At 36.3% G+C, this 14,145-nt stretch overlaps 1 long non-coding RNA gene across 1 annotated transcript in view; it reads left to right on the top strand.

The window, feature by feature from the left end:
- Positions 1 to 683, top strand: part of LOC146761009 (uncharacterized) — a 38,138-nt gene extending 37,455 nt beyond the window's left edge. Inside the window, exon 3 of the long non-coding RNA XR_014945737.1 lies at positions 459 to 683. This is a non-coding gene — a long non-coding RNA (uncharacterized LOC146761009). The remainder of the gene's footprint in view (positions 1 to 458) is intronic.
- The last annotated feature ends 13,462 nt before the right edge of the window (positions 684 to 14,145 follow it).

The raw sequence follows: 14,145 nt of genomic DNA, 5'->3' as shown, positions 1-14,145 counted from the left end.
TAGTTATTTTAATAACTTTGTTCTCAAGCTCGTAGAGAAATAAACCCATTACTTCACTTTTTTTAAAGATATGAGGAAGCAAAATAAATTAAATTTGCCACTTCCGGGTCTATTTGCATGTTTAGTCCTCCTTAGTTTATGTTTTGGAGCATGCATTTAATATTTCTTACAATAGGTGTCTTATGTACTTAAGTCTTATGTAATGAGGATGTTAAATATTTGAGGAAAGACTGCATCTTTTGAATTGGCTAATGGAGGCTTAAGTTTGATATTTTTGAATGGGAGAAAGCTGCTTATATTTCAGGTTTGGCATACTACTCGTAGTCCTCTACTCTTACTGAACTTACTGGCAGTAGAGAAGATTTTTAAATGACAACTTGACATTGTTTGAAGCTATATTAACGTAAGTCTTGCCCACTGTTTTCACGTTATTTGCTACTTTCTTCCACTGGCTACAGCTTCTATCTGCTTTCATGTGTCTGCTCTGAAAGACAGAAAAGGGATGGAGATCACTGAGGAGATTCTACAGCCATGTAATGCTACAAAGATACACATACTTCAGAAGAACAGCTTTGGCTTATGTGGAGAAGTTAGAAATCCAAAGCTCATGTGAATTCTTGTTCAAATAAAATATGAAATATTAAATGCTGTTTATGTTTTCAAAATTTATGACAGTTACGTTATTATATATAAGAAATCTGACTCCATTTCTGAATTCATATCTCAAATAGAAAAATAATGAAAATACAAAAAGCTGGGTTTTTTTGCTTTGTTTTGTATTCAGTAATGTTCAGGCTACAAACAACCAAATTACAGACAATTATGGCCTATTTTATTGCTAATGAATTGTATTTTAAAAATGAATTTAGAAAAATACTCACTTCTCTTTCCAGTCCTGAACAGAAGTACCAACAATCAGAATATTCAGTTTCATTCTAACAATAGCTGCAAGAAGGACAGGAAGCTTGGCCTTTATTCTGAATCATAGCACATGTCTAAAAAGTAATTCTGGTTTATATTACAGTAAGAGGTGAACTGTGCCACTACTTCTAACAGTTTTCACTGTGACTGCACAACTACTCACTCTTAGCAAATAATTTTGACAACATCATGACTAGTTTGTTTAATGGGCATTTTAATTTCATCCCATAGATTGTATTCTCTTCTCTAATTTCACATAGCTAAGACTTAGTTCTTAGTAATTGTTTTTTCCCATGGAAAGCAACATCTGCAAATTACACAAAAAACGGTAAGCAACAGTCACTCAAACAATACTTTTAACAGCATTCAGTCACAGTACAGCATATTCAGTAGCATTGATCCTGATCATGGCTTTCTTGGCAGTGTTGACTTTAAAATAACACTAGAAGAGAAGTACTGATAAAAAATTTAAAGAGTGACCTATATATAATGTAATACTTTTGAGTTTCTCAATTTCACAGAGTGAATAATGTAACAAGGTCAAAGATTTTTGTATATCCAAAATAGAAAGACTTTCTCTACTAAGTTCTTATTTCTCATTTAATGACCAGCAATAGAAGATTCATAAGTCGTCTCTGGTAATTTAAAACTGCTATCTAGGATTTCGCTTTCAGAGCTGTCCTGTAATCTGAACTGCCAGTTACCATATTTCAGCTCCTTTTATCATGTAGATTTCAAGCCAGAAGGCTTTTGCTCAGATTAGTACCTGGTATAATGTCATCAAATTCAAGTGCTTTTGCTAGAGGTGCGCAGCTTGAATCATGGCATTTTAAGAGCATAAAGTTTGAAGATACACCCAAATACAGAGTGACACAAAGATAGAGTGGCCTTTCAAATCTGCCTTCTTGCATTTCTGACTTTCACTAGTTGCCAGTTATTGTGCATTCCAAATTTAATATTCTTGACCAACAAATGCCATGTACTCAACTCTTCCCAATTTTCTGGAGCTTCCTTCTGCCCTTTTCACATAAGCCTCTCCACTTGGTCATCTGTGAGACTTGAACTCTCGTCTACTCTCCCCAGCTTTCTCACAGAATTTGTCTTTCTATATGTCCCTTTTGTATTCTCAATTTTTACTGTTATATTCCTCAAAGCATTTGTACTATCATTACTTCATCAATATGATAAAGTAAAATAATAAGCCTTCTTGCATTATGAAGTGGCTTTTCTATCCTGATTTTTGTCCTTGTCAGAAATCCCAGCTCCAGCAGCTCTGACTGCTTTCAGCAGCTGTGTTAGGAGATGGTTTAGGCTATTTAGGTTGGATGACAAGGAAAAACTTCTACTGAGCAAAAATTTGGACTGAGATAATAAAATGCTGCTGGGAAAGCAAGTGCTGTGAATCTCAACCTATCTGAGGATTGTATAAACTCAAAAACAAATAGATAAAAAATTATTCTTCTTGATCAGTTATTCTTCTTGTCTAAGAAGAGGCAAGATTCCGAATCAGACAGTGCCTCAACCTACATGACATATGAAGAAGGGAAGTTAAGCTGCAGGTTGATTCACAAACTAGAGCATGTTTCTAAAGAGCTGCAGGAATGAAGAAGAGCACCCTTTGAACTCAGCTGTTGTAAAGGTATCTAGAACTAAAATCTATACTGACAAGGTCAAGCTGCTGAAAATGAGGAGGAAAGGTCTGATCAAAAGACTGACTACAGCTTAGCAACTACGAAAAGGAAACAAACCATCAAAAAGTTAAAGAGCAAAAGCATGTCAAAACAGGATGAATCAGATATCAGGATATTCACAGCTTCCATGTATATATATATATATACATGCTTCACAGAGAACTACTCCTTACATGAATCACACAAGAGGCCTCAGAAAAAGCATTGTTACATATCATTTCTCCAGAAATGTAACAAATAAATTGATTATCAAAGTATTTATCAGAAGAGAAGCTCTATATGGAAAACAGACCCCTGTCTGGCTCAGTAGAATAGTTCCTTGCTTGACACAGTTCCTTACTTGACACTCTAAAGTTATAGTATGTTCTATGAACAAATACCTTTCCCCATATGCTGTGTAAAGTTGCAGAAAGAGGAAAGGAGAAGACAATATTTATAATGAAAAGTCTGAAGGGTAAGAGCAGTATCACTGAGTAAACTACCTTCCTTTAAACTGTATACAAAAAGGCACTTGGGGAGAGTTTTTCTCCTGTTTTTACTTACCTCAGAATTGGTCTCCATTAAATCAAGTGATTTGCACAATGTCCCCATGGAACATCACAGTCAGAATCATAAAAGAATCTCATCTTCCCTATTCCACAGTGATTCTACAGTGATTATAAAAATCCAAAACCTATACTTATAACTAACTGTAGTTAACATTCATTCCTGAATATCATTTAAGCAAAATTGATGAAGTTTGAATATATTAAGGTCAAACCTACTTATGTTAGAATTCCATCCCAGGTATCTTAGCAGGTTGTAATCAAGTCATAAAAGGAAAGATCTCAACTTCAGAAATGAACTGCAAGAACTAAAAAAAGACTTCTTATGTGCCATTTCCTTTCATTATGGAACACAGGTTTTTGTATTTTTTAAAATTAAATCTAAGACCTGAACTTTGATTAAGAACATACATTAAACACTTTAAAGAAGATTGCATTTTTTTCTTACTGAGAACCAGTCTATTTAAAACATATTTATTACAGTTTCAGTATTGAATAGAAATTGTATAAGCTCCTGCAAATGGGAACTTTGCTGATGCAGAGAATTTGTGATTATATTTTTTAAATTTGTATGTAAGACACTATGAGAGTAAATGCGTGAGTGGCAAAGCTAGAGAAGATTGCTCTTGAATATAAAAGATGAATACAATTCTCACACAGTGAAAGCCTGCTGGGAACAACATCTGTGCTCCCACAAGAATCTTGTGCTTGTGGTTGCCTTATGGTCTTTCTTCAGTGTTGATTACTAAACAAATTGCTTTAGGACAGAGCAAAATAAATACAACTTGTCTTCAGCAAGCAAGATGACCAAAGAGTAGCAAATAATCTCTTTTGCTTTTCCCCATCATTATTTCTCTGTCAGATATATTCCTGGAGTGCTCAGTCCACAATATGGGACTATTTGTCTCTCCTGATTGTTCTTAACTCGGCTGGAGTTTTTAAGATAATAGTTTCAAAGGTTAGGCAGGATATTACTTATTTATAGAATAAACATCTTCTAGAATCAAACATACAGCTAAGTATCAACATTCGGTTTATTTATTTCATCAAAATATGCAGATTTGAAGGAACTGAAATAATTCTCAAGTTGTTAACTAGTTCAGTAAATTTTCTGTCTCCTCTGCCCCAAAGAATTTAAAATAAAAAACATTTAAGGGTTTGGAAATTTTTGTGTTGGCATTTTCAAATAAATCATTTCAAATCTGCATGGTCTTTTATTCCACAATTGTGCTCTATTTTACTTTTCCTGATCTCCTAAAAAAAATAATTAAAAATTACACAGCAAGTGTAATTTTTCCTAATTTTATTTTATTTGTAATTCACTGCAGACTTTAAGGTCTTTACTATCTTTGTCCATTTTTTAATTTTTGGTCCTCTGCGATCCCTCAAGCTCACCAGTTTTTTTTGTAATACTGCCAGTCCCATAGCTCATTGATTTGTTAGTTTAAGCCCTGCAGCAGCCTTCCTGCCATCTCTCTCAGCTACAGTGAGCTTGTTGAGGGCATCCTTCTACATCTGAACACAAAGGCTATCTGGTGCTTGGTCCTTAGGGTCCGTTATATAGGACTCCCTTTGGCACTTTAGATGATTCTTTGCAATATCAAACTTTTGCGTCTTTTCAAAACTAACTCCACTAGACAGCCCAGTATGGCTTCTGACACCAGTATCACAAATAATGCCCTATTGCCTGAATAGCTAGTGTAGGGCTTGTCCCTATGAAACTTTTTGAATGTCATTTACATGGCCTCCCTGCTGGCAGACCTACAAGGATGAACATTCTCTGCATTGATTAAGTATATAAGATGAAATGAGTGCAGCAAGATTTTACCTCTTAACCAAAAGAAAAAGTTGTCTGAGGGATGGAGCCATACTAATGTGCTTGTAGACCCACAAAACCGTTTGAAAGCCACAGAAAACATTCCCCTCAGTCTAGGTTCCAAGGTCAACTCTCAGCCACAAATTGAGATTCCCAACACTGAAAATCCATCTGAAAACATACAGTTTGGTAAGAATTTGTGATGACAAAGCCCTGTTATTTCTAGCCAAAGCCATGCATATGAGTGATCTTTAGCAATCACAGTATCATGGCTACAACTCTGCCAAGCCACATGCCACTGAACCCGAGACACCAATAAGAGGAGTTTGGCTTAGTTGACCCCTGTGTATACCAATTATGTGCCTAATGCCAAAGGCTGCGTAGCCTTGGCTGTGAGCACATGGAAAGACACAGAGCAAAGTAATTTGAATTGTCCCAGGACAGTCAGTCTGTTCATCACAATGCACAGTGCAAGCACCTGCAGTCTGCCCCGTTACTTCTCTATGCTTGTGCTGTCATTTCCCCACCCTAGTTTGATTTATAAATGTCAGTCAACCTAAGCAAAATCCATTTTTCAGGAAGGTTTCAGCTGTAGTGTAAAACTGTCTTTCTGTGAGAGAATCCTTAGAGACAGATGTTTGATCTGCAGGTGCTTTCTGAACATCCTCATGTGAGTAGAAGTATGGCTTCCCCTGGGAAGGTTGGTCCAGCTATCTACTGTAATCAGGGAGTGAAAGTCGGAGGCAGGCTCACCTCATCTGACAATAGAGCATTTCACAAGTCTTCCTCAGGGACAGTCCCTGCAGTCTGGCAATCCTAAAATAAGTAACCATTGCCTGCCAGATGTTATGCTGTTCCTCTGCAGAGGTATTTGCAAGAGCTCACCTAACAGTTTACCAGCCTGAGCCTGACATTTCAGAAAGAGAAGGAAACAAATCTGAAAATTAGCATTGTCAGAGGTAAAAGTAGATACTTGAATAGAATTTATAATGAAAAAGTCATTAGAGAAAGTTTATTGAGGACATGCTGGGAACCTTCCCACTTCTCTGGTGAGTCACATTCTGGTGGTTTTTAGGACTCCAGAGTTTAAATATGAGTGATTGTTCTGAGGGAATGAAGAAATTAAGACAGATCTCAATAAGGCTGTCATACTTCATGCATTTGGCTTAACCCAAGACTGGCTTTGTCCCATGGTCAACTCTCCCCACCTTTTTACTCTTCCCAGAAATTGTAACAGAGAACATCTTCTGTGATTCAACTTAGAATCACAGAATGGCATGCATTTGGAAGGGACCTTAAAGACCATTTAATTCCCAGCTCCCTGCTGTGGGCAGGGACACTTCCCATTAGTTCAGTAGCCCAGAATACTGTTGGACTTCCAGGCTTCAAACATGCACTGTTGGCTTGCATCAGGCTTTTCATCCACCAGAATCAATGCTTTCCACAGAGTTCCTCTCTACCCACTCATTGCCCAACCTGTATTCATGCATGGGATTGTAACTCCTTTGTAGTTTTAAATTGATAAATTTGGCAGCAGGTAACAATGCACAATCAATTTTTGCTGAAAAATAGATAGCCTTTCTTCTCTACCTTACTTTCTTCAGTTCTAATGATGCATAAGCCACACACTTCCAGGTCTGGCTATTTTATGAATATCATATACGCTACCTTACAGACAGCTGTAATTATGTTATGATGGTCTCTGCTTTAATAAGAACTGTTTGCTTGCCTTGCTGTGAAAGGTTTCTCTCTGATGTACGTTTTCTTCATTTCAACTTAATAATTTCTTGTTTGCTTTAATTTAGCAGGTCTAGCTCTTTCACAGCTTCTGAGTCTCAAGCCATGCCTTTCTATCATTCTTCCACTATCTCCAGTCACTTCAACACCTTACTGGTAGCCCTTAGTGTGACCAGTGGTAGCTTGAGAGAACCATGTCACCTAAAGTGCACTCAGAATAACCATCTGATCATTTATGCTCTGGACTTCATTATTTTGTTCTTTCTGAAGGCATCTGCAGGAAACTTGATGATATCTCACGAGTAAAAAAAACAAAACAAAACAAAAAAACTGCAGTATCAGCTTTCTTGACTTACTAGTAGTAGAGGAAACTCACTCTACATGTCTTATTCATAAGTATATATGTAAAAAATACACTTTTTTCCTAGAGGCACAAAGAATTAATCCTGTCTGAAAGGTCTGTGCATTATTTCCAGAACTATTTGTGGTAACTTTTCACATCTGTGCTACACACAATTTAGAGCTTCTTTGCTCTGAAAGTAATGCCATTTATTTTATTTTGTTGGCCCACAACATCAGAAAAGATGTTGGTGTTAGGGCCGTAAAGCTTGAACCTTTCCACAACAATATCCCGTTACATTTTGTTGCTGTGAGACAAAAGGGAGTAGAGGGGCAGACTGACAAATTGGCATTTGACATGGAAGGGCATATGGAGCAAAGATGTGTCATTGAATTCCTCCATGTAGAAAAAATGGCATCCACAGGCATTCATCGATGCTTGCTAGATGCTGATGGAGATCAAAGAATAGATGTGAGCACGCTGAGGCAGTGCATGGGGCAGATATTTATAAGTATGTTATGAAGGCTTTTGTTCATGGCTGGTGAAAACGCATGGCTAATGGTGGTGACTATGTTGAAGAACAATGCTTTGTAGCTGAGAATTTGCTCTACCAAATGGTGCTCTTGTGCTCTTTGTATCTGCTGTCATTTCCATGGAAATAAATAGAATGTATTACTTTCAGAGAGACATACATGTCTTAAATAATTCCTCAAGTGTTTTGGTTTTCTTATTCTCAGGTGAGATAACCATTAGCTGTCCTAAGTTTTTCACACCAATACTATTTAAAAAAAAAAATAAAAAATGAACAGGCTGAAAAAACCTTCAGGATTTTGGAGTCCAAAAGATATTACTGGCCAGTTTGAATCATCAGAAACCATTCTTTTTCCTTTCACTGCAGACTTTGAAACAGGCTAATGGGAAGATTTTTGCCCTTTTGAAGAAACATGTTAGTGTTTTGGGCTCTGTGTGAGTAATCTAGTACCAAATTTGTAACGATTACCACACCCCAGGGAACAGGGCACATTGATTCACTTAGCCTGTAACTCAAACCAGGTGAGTACTTCTCTGCAAAATCCATACCATTAGATAGAGTTTATAGAGTTACAGGTTCTGATGTGATAAAAGTGAAAGCCTCAGCTAATGCATTTATAGTACAAGTAAGTCTTGAAATTCTTCCTTCCATTCTCCAAGGCCAGTGTATACATCTCTAAACAATAATTTAATCTTTAGAATCAGGGGTTTGAAAAACTCACAAGAGAGTGAACCTCATTGACCCAGTTAACATAATCTAAGCTACCAGTATAGAAAGCACTTTTGTTCATCAGCTTTTCTGGCTAAGATAAAATGGGAGAGAGATTTTCTGATCCCATCAGACTTCCCCCAATGCTTTTTGGATGTGTCACCTTTTTGTATCTCCTATTAACTAAGCAGCCTATTCAGTCCTCTCAGGTGGTATACCTCAAGTCCAGCCAATCAAACCTCCTTACTAGACTTGTTGCCATTGCATAAACCTAGAGGAACAGCTAAGTTTACCCTGTAAAAGTAACAGTCACCACACTATTATTTTTCCCAGAACACAGCTTTTGTGTTACTCAGAACAGATCTGCACAGAATGCCAAGACTTGCACAAAATATGTGCAACTTCACATGCGTATGCACAAATACAAACAGGTAATGATTCAGTCTCACCCATAAGTAATCATGTATTTTCTGAAAATTGGGAATTGTAATGCAAAAGCATGCATGCCTCAAGATTAAGTGTTTTCCTTAGCAGCCAAGATGATTAAAATGACAAGGCACTTGTGAGCATCAGGAATAAGGAATGAAAAGGATATTCCATCACAGCTAGACCAGCAGCAGTTCTTGACTTCCACTCAGCTAAACAACAGAAAGAGCAGTAATAATAATCTTCCTTGGTGTAGGAAAGTGTAAAAGTCTAAGCTATTTGCTGGAAGAAAGAACAGCATAACTTATGTAAAAAGGATAAGTATCTTAACAGGGGGAGGCCTAGATTTTTTTTTGCATACCTGCTTCATGAAACTGAGGCAAGGAGTAAAAAATATTCTTAAAACTAGTCTGGCTTCCTTGATCTTAGGAATCATAGTATCTGATCTAGTCACCATTCAGACATGAAACAATAACGTCCTGCACTCTTCCCTTTGCACACACATACACCTTCTTTCTCCTCCTGTTAAAGATAAGAAACTAAGAAATAAGTAAGAACATGTTGCAGATAGGAAAAGTGGCTGCTGGGAGATTGCAGCTGCTGTACACAGCAGCTCCTCTATAGCACATACCTTTCTGTACGATGTAGCTGGAAATCAAATACTTGAAGCTGATTGTGAAACAGGATATGCAGAGTGGTATCTAATTTTCTTTTTCAAAGTAAACTGACCAATGAAGTATACTACTGCAGAAACAGTTCCATCAATTTTTCCAAGGTACTTTTGACCCTAAGAACATTTATAAATGCATTCAGGAAAGTGTCTGGAAATGTAGCCTTTACCTTAGACTTATGAAAACATATACACATATTTACAAAAATGTACTGACCTTTTCTCTCTTTCCATAATATATGCAAGCCACCTTTTTCTTCATAAACCATGAATTTCATATAGCACTGAGCTAGGAGTATTTGTAGATTTAAAAAACAAACAAACAAACAAACAAAAAAAGTGTTAGGTTTCCTCACCCACAATGAACCCTGAGCATCAGGCAATGTTAAGACTTGGTTTCAAATTCATATAAACATATCCTAACCACTTTTCAATTATCATTACATAAACAGAATGCGTTTATATATATCTAGTTATTTGCTGCACATACGAATGTATACAGCATTTAGATCAGCAGTAAGAACAAGGAGCCATATTGATTGGGTTATTTGACAATATCTTTCTGGAAATGGTGAAAGATAAACTGATAATTATTCTCTGTTTCCAGCTATCTGCATTAGTAATTGCAGGGCACTTATGAGGTCCTGTTCTCTGGAACCTGTACACGTGTGGTGTCCACCAGAATTCAGGAATCCATCTTCCTGTCATGCTTAGAGTATCTAAGTGACTGTAATAGACTAACATGAATCAACCAAAATCTCATTTATGTGAGGCACCAATGGAATTTAGTTTTTAATTCCACTTCTTCTAAGTATATGCAAGCCAGATGGAACAGCTGTGATATTTCAATGTGTCAATGATATTATCTCTATTCTGTGCTGCCTGGATGAAGTGAAATAATATTTTGATCCTCTTGCTTCGTACTTTAGAGTATACTTTCTCGGTGGAGAAAATAAATTAAAAGTTAAGTGATTTTTGGTGCCTAAGCTTGGACAATAAAAGTCTTATTAAATATGCAGTGTAGATATAACAGCTGTTTATATAGTATATTTCATAGAAAGTCTGGATAAGTAAAATCACAGTCTATCTTATTAGAGTTGATCCTAGAGCTGTAAGTGTGCTCCATGTGTTCTTATTAAATATTCGATAAATAAATAAATACATTTACCTTTCATTTAGCTTTTAAACAGATGGTCAAAGAGCTCAGTATTCACATTTCCATTAAGAAACCAAAATAAATTTGGCAAAAACCCTAAAAGGGTTCAGATCTTTCCTGCATATTTTAGGTTAAAAATAGCCTTGGGATTAAAATGTGTTCTCCCATGCTAATTAAATTTAATATCTTTAGATGTCAGACAGAAAGAACAAGAAAAATGAAAAAATATATAAATAAAAGGAGAAAATAAGCATAATAACCACAACAGTCAGACGAGATCAGTTTTCCATCTGAAAAAATATTCTTTCACAATGACATAAAGCCTGCTGAGTTCATCAAAGTGGAAAGTACTGCATCAGACTCACGATCAATCTGAAACTAATCACAAGAAATCTAAAGAAAAATGCAAAGAATTAGTTGGAAAAGTTGTACTCTAAAGAAAAAGATGATGAAGTTGAGAAATTGATGATGTAGGGCATCATCAAGTAACATGATTGCAATGTTATTCTCCACAGAGAGTAATCTCATTTTTTTACAACTAAAACTGGCTTCCGAGCATGCTGGCTCTTTTATTGGGATAGACTGTAATGTTTGGGATTTTTTTCGTTCTTATTAGCACTAAGGAGATTCTCATTGTAAGTTTCTGCTGTTCTCACACTTTGCACAGGAGGGGTACACAACTCTTGGTAAAGTCTCATGGAAAAAAAGACTTTAATTGCAAGGGAGACAAACTCTCAAACACTGCGGTGAATACTATTGCATGAAGCTGTTTAGTCCCATCTAGTGGCCAAAAATGACTTCACTGCACAAAATGAAACAAATACAGCACCTCTAAACAACAGATCAGTAAATGCTATAATCTGCTTAAACTCTAGACCAAAATTCTTGTGCTAGTATTAGTTACAGACCCACTACGCTCTGTTAGAAGATATGCTGAGGCAAAGCCATATACTGTGAATGCTCTCCAGCCACAACTAATTCCAGTGAATACGGATACAATTGCATCTCAGAACTGAACTAATCTGAAGAACGCCTTGTCACTGATTTTGTTTTGTAGCTGACTTTGCTTTTTAAGAATATTTTTGTGTAGTAAATATCACTCTGTAATGGTATCCTGCAAAGCCTGGCTGACAATAGCATAATAAACAACTCTTTACAGATATCACAGATTCAATTATTATTGACACAGATTTAAAACCAAGCAGAACTCCATTTTTCTTGCAAGTGCAACATCTTTCTCATATGGTACATAGTTCTATTTAAAGATCTCTGGCTTAACATGAGCAGAGTGGGAGAAGTGTATTTTTCTTTCAGGACTGCTGCAACCACCACAATTGCTGACATGTCAATGCTCTTACTAAGGAAAAGAATCACACGTCATCCATGAAGGCTAAGTTGGCTGGAGGGAGCCCACAGAGACCAGAGGGCGACAGGACTAGGAAGTCCTCTCACATATGAAAGTGCATTAGATACCAAAATGCCACAGTACAATTTTTCACAACAGAAGTTGCACATCCTCACTGCAACAGAGAGCACAAACCAAAGTCCCATGCATTTTTTAACTTTACATCCCATTCATCTATTCTGGAAAATCAAATCTCATTTACTTTTGCATACCTGGAAGTCCATGTTCCAAAAATATTATTGCAATTAATTCTGTGCTGTGTATGCATATTTTCTGAGAAAAACACTCTGCAATCATTTTCTAAATGGCCTACCAGTAATTTTATTGCAAATATACCTTGTTTCTTTATAACGTGCAACAGCTATAATTGTGTCATCACTAGCAAATTTCATGAAAATAAAGGATTACTATGACAAAGCTTGGTAAGCACAGTATAAACCACACTTAGTTTGGAAATTTGTATGAGTAAATTTTGAGCATTAAAGCACATTTCTGTGTCTCAGTTCAATGTGCAGTTCCATTGCATTTATACCCAAGAATCAAGTCTTTCTCTGTTTTTGCTTAAACTCAAATCATTCGGTCTCTGGTACAAGAAAGTTCCTTGATAATGGACAGAGAGGATTCCAATCAATAATCTCTAGTTAGAAAAAAAAAATTATTTTTTTTTAAATAACTTTAACACATTCTAGGTTTCTCAAAAACATAGAACTGGCATGCATAACCAAAATTTGATTCAGAAAGATACTGCTTTATTACATTGTCTGGCTGAGTTGCAATCACTCAGCAAGAGATCCCAAACCTAAGACAATGGCTGCAGTATATGAAACACTAAAATGTGTTTCAGAATCCTCCAGTTTACTTAACGGTCTCTGAAATTTCAGAGTCAACTCGATTATATTCTGTATACAAATGAAAGTTATCAAACTAATGGAAATCTACATTGAGAAAAGTTATCATGGTGTACTGAGAAATCCATGTATATGTAAAAAACTGAGGTCCATCATTGCAGACAAACTGCAGGAAAAGTGCTGCAATGCACATTGCACTACATTTAAAGCTGACATACAACTTATGGTAAAGTCCCAACCTGCTCCTGTACAGATTTGCATTACGCTAAGATACTCTCTCTCTGTTCATGGGAAACAGGATTTATTACCTGCATTACTCATATATATTTATATGTGAATTGCATTTTTTTGTTGTTGTTCAATTGTAAATTAGTGTATTCCAAAAAACAGTAGTTCTGAAACTAAACGCCTTTGTGTCCTGCTATTCTTTTCTTGTGCCTTTCCACATCTGATATGTTGTGAGGTTCTACCTTCTTTTTTCTTTTCTGAAAAGTACAGAAAAAGACCTCATAAGTGAAATATGAAATGGCAACAATTACACCTTTCTTATAGCTCAACCAATATGAATGTCCAAATTCTTCTCTACTTTCCAGTTTTGCTGTGAACAAGTTATTTTTGAATGCTATTACTGAAGAAGTCCAGGAAAATAAAAATTCAGCTGAATTAATTTGAGTCCTCATTAACCAACATTACTGCACTTGTCACATTTGTATTTACAAAGATCCCTCATAAAATCCAGCACTTTTTAACAGCCCGCTATGCTAAACTTTACCTGATGAGAATTCTAATCTCCCTCTGCACTAGCATGAAAGTAGTTCTGGCAGCAATGCCCACCAATATGCTCTAATCACATATGCCAGGGTCACTAGCAACAGCATTCATATTATTAATTCTTAAGATCAGGCCTACAGAATTTCTACTGGAAACTAACTTTCAAGTTTCTCCTTCCCTTTTCAACATTACCTGTCTCACCTTCCTTTTAAGGTTAATCCATTAATCACCCCACAGTGTTTCTCTGTCTTCCCAAGTTGAAATAATAATTGTCCTTGAGTCACTAAATCACATGCTACAGTGAACTCAAGATAGATTAGCCCTATTGTATTTTTCTTCCCAATAAAATCAATCCTTCTACCAAGGAAAGACACCATGTCTTTGTGATATGCACTACCTCTTGTGAATCCATATTGTCTTTGTGCCATTTTCCATTTAACTCTACATCTTTAGTTAAGTTTCCTGAAGAATCACTCTTGAAGTCCTCTGGCAGAGGTTGAACTCCTGTTGCCAGTAGTTGTCCACGTCATTTTTCTCCTGCTCTCTTAAAAAATGTCTTTTCATTCTATACAACTTCCT

Source organism: Coturnix japonica, chromosome 4 (genome assembly GCF_054131305.1).
Source record: "Coturnix japonica strain WE chromosome 4, WE-NBRP24, whole genome shotgun sequence".
Taxonomy (NCBI): Eukaryota; Metazoa; Chordata; class Aves; order Galliformes; family Phasianidae; genus Coturnix; species Coturnix japonica.
The sequence above is the reverse complement of the archived record's forward strand: the minus strand, read 5'-3'. Positions and strand labels throughout refer to the sequence as shown.